The sequence below is a fragment of the Protopterus annectens genome, chromosome 5.part0, assembly GCF_019279795.1.
Source record: "Protopterus annectens isolate FY-2018-M chromosome 5.part0, PAN1.0, whole genome shotgun sequence".
NCBI classification, from domain to species: Eukaryota; Metazoa; Chordata; order Ceratodontiformes; family Protopteridae; genus Protopterus; species Protopterus annectens.
Window position 1 is genome coordinate 548,826,487 of NC_056735.1, and position 7,447 is coordinate 548,833,933.

General features: G+C 37.5%; 1 pseudogene; it reads right to left on the bottom strand.

Annotated features, from left to right (window-relative positions):
* Positions 1-6,609: 6,609 nt before the first annotated feature.
* LOC122802031 lies at positions 6,610-6,951 on the bottom strand (annotated as a pseudogene).
* Positions 6,952-7,447: the final 496 nt, after the last annotated feature.

Consider the following 7,447-nt stretch of genomic DNA (forward strand, 5'->3'; position numbering starts at 1 on the left):
AAAACATTTCTGAGAAGGCCTCTCAAAAAGCAACCAAACAAGCTGAATCCAAGATCAAGTGCCTTTGATTTGAAGGGGATGAAATCTTTCCATCATCTGCTATGTTTCAACAGGATACACAAACTTGAAATCATATAAGGTGAGGGGATTCAACCTCCGTAGTGTAAACAATCACAGCATCCAGTTATTCTATCTCTACCAAGGCAAGCTGTCCACAACAAAGTGCATCTCCAGGAAACTGCAGAACCAGGCCTGTCTACACCATCCACAGTATGTCTTTCTTCCGAATACCCACACTAAATTCGCTGTATTGGCACAGCTTGACAATAACACCGATCAACATTTGGACGTACATGCAACATCCATTTCCTCCACAATGCTGTGCCGTAACCTCTGCCTCAAATAAACTGATCTTATTAAATAGTCTTAGTCTTGCCATTCTTAGTGACATGGAAAGAAATCCCACTCAACACATTTTTCATATGTACATTCCATTTTTTTTTTTTTTTTTTTTTTTTTTTTATCACTTTATTCAATTCCTTTTATATTTGAAAAGAGCTGACAGCTCTGTGGCTACAAGTATTGTTTTATGATGGTTGAGAGGTATGCCCTGCAGTACCCTGCTCCCCATGGCCATTACTGCTACACCACCCATGCGCAATGAGCGGCCAACATGTGGACAACCTCCTATCCTGCGAAAAACATCTCATCAGAAGGCAAACAGCATGTTCAGCCCTTTTGCTGACAGAACATAAACAACAAATGACCCATCCTAGTCCTAAACAGATATACATATCTTTTGTTTGTAGCCTCCACCTATTGTCATACCCAGACAAAAAAACAGGCTTATCTGCAAACTCTGATAGTTTAGCAATATAACTGACAGACATCTGCTCATTTTGCTCCTTACTTCCTTGGTACCAGACGTCCTTGGTACAGACTGACTGGCTCTAACTCCCAGCTCTTCCATTCGAACCAAAGCAATCCTTTCTGTCTGTAATACACAGTCCCAACAGCGCCTCCCTTCAAAGAGACAGCAACCTCTCGACTATAAGCCATTCCATATACTTAAGATTCTTGCTATCCAACATCAACCTCACCACAATATAAAAATTCCTCTCCTACTCTTATGACGAGAGCTATGCTAGAAGGCAGTAAGCAATGTACAGAATCACGTTCTCAATTTAGGTCATCTCATAACTTATAGTTAAACCCATGAAAGGCTGACTGATCAATACACGTGCAACCAAACAGTGCATATTTCCAACTCCTCTCCCATTCTGCAAGAAACTACAGTCAAAAAGGCAAACTAACCAAACTCATCTGTACAAAACTAGAACCCCACTGGTCAATAAACTACAAACCGGAGATGGAATCATATCATCGCTAATCTAAGGCTTTTTTTTTTATAAGAGAAACCAAAGTAGACAGTGCATGCGCCCTGCCCCACTATCACCATGGTGCCCTCAAGCCCACAAAAGCAATCAACGCACATCAAAGAAAAAACAGCACTGCTCGGGAACTAACAGGACAGCAGCCAGGAAACATTCTGTTGTGAACCCACACTTCTCCAATGTAGGTGGAGAGTCAAACCCCAATATAGCGAAAACAAACTTCTGACCCCAAACCCAAGAACCAGGAGCAGTTCACCCACTGCTCCTACAAGGTTAGTAAACCAAATTAACTCAGTCTGAGTCAGTAAATAACAGATTGCATTAGCACTGCTCTCTCGAAGGCTAGCCCTGCCACGCAGTCTCACCTAGACCACCTAAACCCCATGTTATCGAAAATTGGCTAAAACCATGAAGGAGGAAAAAAATTATATATATATATATATATATATATATATATATATATATATACATATATATAAATAAAACACTGCTACCAAGCCCATTATTGACCACCACTTACCTCCTGCATACTTGACCATTCCAAGGTCTACCTGACCACAAATACCTAAAATACCTCCAGGTCATCACAGATGTAGCACTTGCTGTAGCAAGTTCACGCCAAAATGTGACTCCTACTCCAGTTACACTTGCCTAATCTCCTTTAAGCCCCTCCCTATGCCTACCTCAATTTTTCCCAAACCTCATCCATTCCTATTTAACCCTATCCTCCCCCTATCCTGCCAATTCCTGCTACTCTATCTAACCCCCCCCCCCCTTGAAGAACTCCCTGGAAAAATTGGTCTGTTCCAAACCTCATATATCAAAGCCAGCACCTCTAGATGATGTCAGATTCCTTCTTCTGGGTCTGGAAAGGTTTTGAAAGAGGAACAAGGAAGTTATGCATGATGGACAAAGTTGTTCCTGAAACTGAAAAAGAATACGAAATGTTGCTCTTTAAAAATCTGATAAAGAAAAGTACTGATGTTTTGAAAATGTTGACTTGTTTAGTTGCAAGTTTTTAGAAAATCACTGAGTGTTATGAAACACTGAAATTGTTGAACTTAAATTTGGAGACATACATAACAGTACATGAATGTATTTCTTTTACGCTACTCGCCATTTTGTATTTTTATTGTCAATAAATGGTCATTTTAAAATTGAAATACTTCCCCATTTTGTATTTTTATTGTCAATAAATGGTCATTTTAAAACTGAAGTACGGTTTTAGAGACTGTTCTTATTACTTATGGTAATAAAAGTTGATACAGTCATCATAATGTAGGAGAAAACAAGTTCCTCAGCTGATGGTGGCAGATATTTTATATTTTTGTACAATAATAATTTTGTAAGACAGAGCTGCACTGTAAAATGTTACTAATGATGAGTCTTTGTTTGACACGTATTTTGATTTGACCTGCTTCAACTTCTTCACGTGAAAGCCAGTACATAGTTTGCAATGATATCCTGAGCTTTGACTTTTAAGCTAAAACTCTCAGTTTAAACTTTTTTTATATTAACAAACTCATATGTTCACGTTCATGTGTGTGTGTGTGTGTGTGTGTGTGTGTGTGTGTGTGTGTGTGTGTGTGTGTGTGAGTGTGCATATTTGCATGTGTATGTGTGTGTGTGTCTGTGTGTGCATATGTGTTTTTGCTTGCTTGTTCTCTGCCATTTAGAATTTGGACAATTTTAAGATGCTTATCTTAATAGACACTTTTACTTGCTTGTTAAACTTTTTTGGGTTATTCAGCAAACAATATTTTAGATACTGCGATTATAAATGTAACTTAGTCTATATTATTATTATATATGCTATTAAGCATGTGTAGATATATAGGCAATGGAAACTTTGCAGTTAACAGCACTAGAATCAATGCATCAAAATGCTTCCAAATTTGTGTTTGGCTTGTATCATTCTGTAAGTGTACAACAATATAGATTAATCAGTAAGGTGAAGTAGCAATATCTCTAATGACTAAGTAATGGGATCAGAAATTTGTTATAATAATTTTGAGCCTGAGTTAATCAAATGTAGTGAGCATGCAATCTGTAATGCCGTCTACTTATTTTCAGTGTGCAACACAATACAGAGATATCTATCTGGAACATAAACATTTTCCAAATAATTCATCAATCTGCCCACCCACCCACACAGATAGATCAGAATCTTTATTATCATCTATCATGTATACATTCTATTGGATAAATCTTCAGAACTTTGTCAAAATGGTGTGAAATGGAAAGCCATTTAGCACTTGGATATCTTGCCAGGCTTCTCAAGCAATCTATAAATAAGTAGAATTGTTACACTCCCTTAAACCTTTCGTATCTTGCATTGACTAGGAGCATAACTCTCTATTTCATGTAAGAAAGAGTCTACATCCACTGCTAAGAAGAGGAAGGGGTTTTTGCAACATGTGTCTCTACAGCTGCATTCCTAGACAATTCTCTGCACAATGTGAAAAGGAATATCCTTTTCTTTTTGATAAGTCTGGAGTACACTTTATTAGTGCTACTAAGGGAAAGAGGGGACTAATAGTAATGGATGTTACTGACCCAACATAAATATGGATCGGTGAGCCCCCTCCTGTTCTCCTTATTAATGCCTACTAACCCTAACTGTAATCTTGCCCCGTCACTAACCCAAATCCTGTACCTTATCTAAGAAAAACCCTTTCTGTAACACGAGCACATCATAAAATTGGCTGAGATGCACACAACATGCAACAACATATATGTACAACACTAAATCCATCCCTGTTTAGCCTTTCCTCTAACCATAACCTATAAAATCACACACAGACACTTCCATGACCTAATTGCAAAACATTCAGTATATATGAATGATTTGACATTAGTACCAACCCACACTTACCTGCATGCATGCATGCATGCATTCTATCCTCCATCTTCCCTTATCCATCCACCCAAATATTCACAGCTCCCTTTTTCCATTTGGGTTTGGGGTATCACCTCAACAGTGGCAGTCATACAGAGCCCATGTTCACACTGTCAGGTGGCTAGCCTTCCATATGTTAAAACAGTAATCAAAACGAACACTTGCAATAATTAAGCAGGCATTCATTCTGCCAATGAGCTTATCTTTCAGTAGACTGTATCATTTGACATAGTGAGTGGACATCTATGTATAAATGTCTATCTTTATCTATATATAAATCTATAACTATTTATAGATAAGTAGATAGAGATATGTGTTGCACTTTAAGTGGTATACATTTGAAATTGTTTAACAGAAAATAAACTGTCTGTACAGTTATCGCACATATCAAATTTATGTTCATCGTATTGCACACTACTGTAATAGCTTTAGCTATATGGGTTATATCCTGATAATGATATAATGTCCAGGAGCTTCAGGTCACCTTCTACGCTCTCAAACAATTTGCAAAACAACCTACATGACCAGTGGTCTAATCTTGACTGCATACCTCCCAGTCATCCTCTGGCCTGTGTTTTGGATCAGAAATAAAATGAATCCCTAGTGATCCCAACTGTATTGCAAAATGGAGCAGGAAACAAACTGAAAGTGTGCCATCATTTATGTATTCATTTTGTTATGCCATCTCCTGTAATTCTTGTCACTGTCATTTTAAACCTTCAGCTACTGAAGCATGTGTAAAACCCTAGTCATCTTTTATGCTCCAGGAAGGTTCTTGACATCCATCTCCCAGTCCATAAAGTTCAACATTTAACAAAATCTGATATTTGTCCATTTTGAAAGAATGGTGTGGAGAGCTGAGGCAGGCTGGTTCCCACAGACTGCAGTCTTCGTTTTAATAGAACCTTTTAGTTTGATTGATTTGCTTGTCCTTGCCCACCCCAACCCAGTGATCACTACAAAGGTCTCATTTTCCATTTTAACTTCAGAAGCATGTTGCCCATCTAACTGAACATCAAATCAAAATCCTTCCTTCCACAGATATAATCTGCTGCTCATTAACAAATGATTCCATTTTGTCTATCCGAAGCTAAAACCTTAGGGAATCATATGATACTTCATCCTGACCAGTCCCTCTCTGTTAATAGTTCATGATGATCTTCCCAGGGCTACCTAACACTTCATTTATTCAAAATGCTCATGACACAGCAGATCGTGCTGACATAAAAACTTTGTTCTTGTGTTAATGAAGTCCTTTTTAAACATGCTTCAGCAATTTATGGCCAGAGGGCAGCCATTGACCAGAATAAAAGTAGATCCTTTCGCCGTAAGTTGGATACTGTATTTTCTAAAAGGAATAGCCCACACAGTATGAGTTTCACGTGCCTCATTAGAATGTATGAAGATAACTGGTGGTGTCCTTACCAGTTAAGTGTTGGGTGCCCTTCTTTTCAGAATTTAATTTCTGGTCTAAAATACAGGAACAAGACCTCTGGCTAACTATACCTGGAAATGACTGTAAACTGACAGTTATTCTCATATCTATCTCTGATACTAAATCCTTCAGTAAGAACTTACACTCACATGTACTTGGTGTATTGAAAATAGTCAAAAAGTGCTATATCATCTCATTTGATGGACAATACCTCCCTTTAGTATACAGTATTTAGCAACACACAGATATGTAAGTCAGATAGGGTAAAGGGGTAGTTGTTCTACATTAAAGTTGTTAAGGTGCATGTTTTACAGGTGTCTATGCTGTGATAGAGCAAGCTGGCATTGTTCAATGTTGATACCAGATACTGGCTCCATTTCTGCTTTTGCAATAACGTTTAAAGTGTGTCATGATGAAGCAAGCTTCTTTTTGCAACTGTAGCAGGCAAATGTTGCAGATGGGCAGATGTTACAGTTTTAGAGCAAAGTGGGTTTTTTCACTCCATTTTGATGTGAGCAGGGTGCTACTTCAGGAAAAGGCAGACAATATGCCACTAAAAATGAAAATGTAGTTAGGAACCCTAGATTTTGTGTTAGATATTTCCTCTCTTAAAATAATCATGTGACAAGTGGTCAGAAAATGTTCAGGAAATTGACAAACTAAAGTCATTCGATTCTGCATAGGGCATCATTCCTATTTAGAGTGTATATATATATATATATATATATATATATATATATATATATATATATATGTATATATTTATATATATATATATATATATATATATATATATATATATATATATATACACACACACATCCTTATTTCAACAGCAAGCATATTTTTCACTTCTTGTCAGCATTTACTAGCTGGAAACCTTAGAATGATGTCACTGTCAGGTATGCAATTATTCTATACAGTTTATTGAAGGAGTCTTTGTCTTCATAGAACTTTCTAGATAAGCATACACAAATGTGATATGAAGCATTCCTTATAACTTTGGAACAAACAACATTGTTTAGTCAAGTGTCAGTAAATAGAGTTGGTGTTCCCAACTCCTTCATTTTAATCTGACGAACATCGCTGAAAGCACAGGAAGCACACCTCTTGAAAGCCACTCTACAGATCCTTTTGTGGATATTGATATACTCTTGGGTAACTGCATTATTAAAAGCACTGTAGCCTTTCATTTTCTCTCCAACATTTTTAACAGGTGACATTTTTTCACCGAAACTGCATTGGAAAAGAAATAGTGGAAGACTGCTGCTAATGCCAATTACAGAGTGCAATGCTCCTTTGGGATGCACACCACTAGACATGTATGATGACTAAAAAGACCCAGAGGTTCCTAATTAAGAAGATCATGGGCTTAAAGACCAAGAGACACACTGACTGCATTCCTTTGTTTCAGTGTCTTACATACTCTTGAGAAAATACATATGTTTTGCCTTCCACATACTAGAGACTCAGATGTCCTGGATCTCATAATTCTGGAAATAATTGAACCATAGAAATAAGTCTTAACCAGCATATAAATAAGATGCAATGGAAAGACAGAATCATCTTGCAGGGCATTCCCCGCTTCTGGCATGTACTGTCCCTGCTGATAAAAAGAGTATGAACTGCTATCATACTAGAAATGGAGCCTAGATGACTGGGTGGGTAACCACAAACTCACCCTGGGATTGACTAACCTAGCCTAATTGAGAAAAGGGG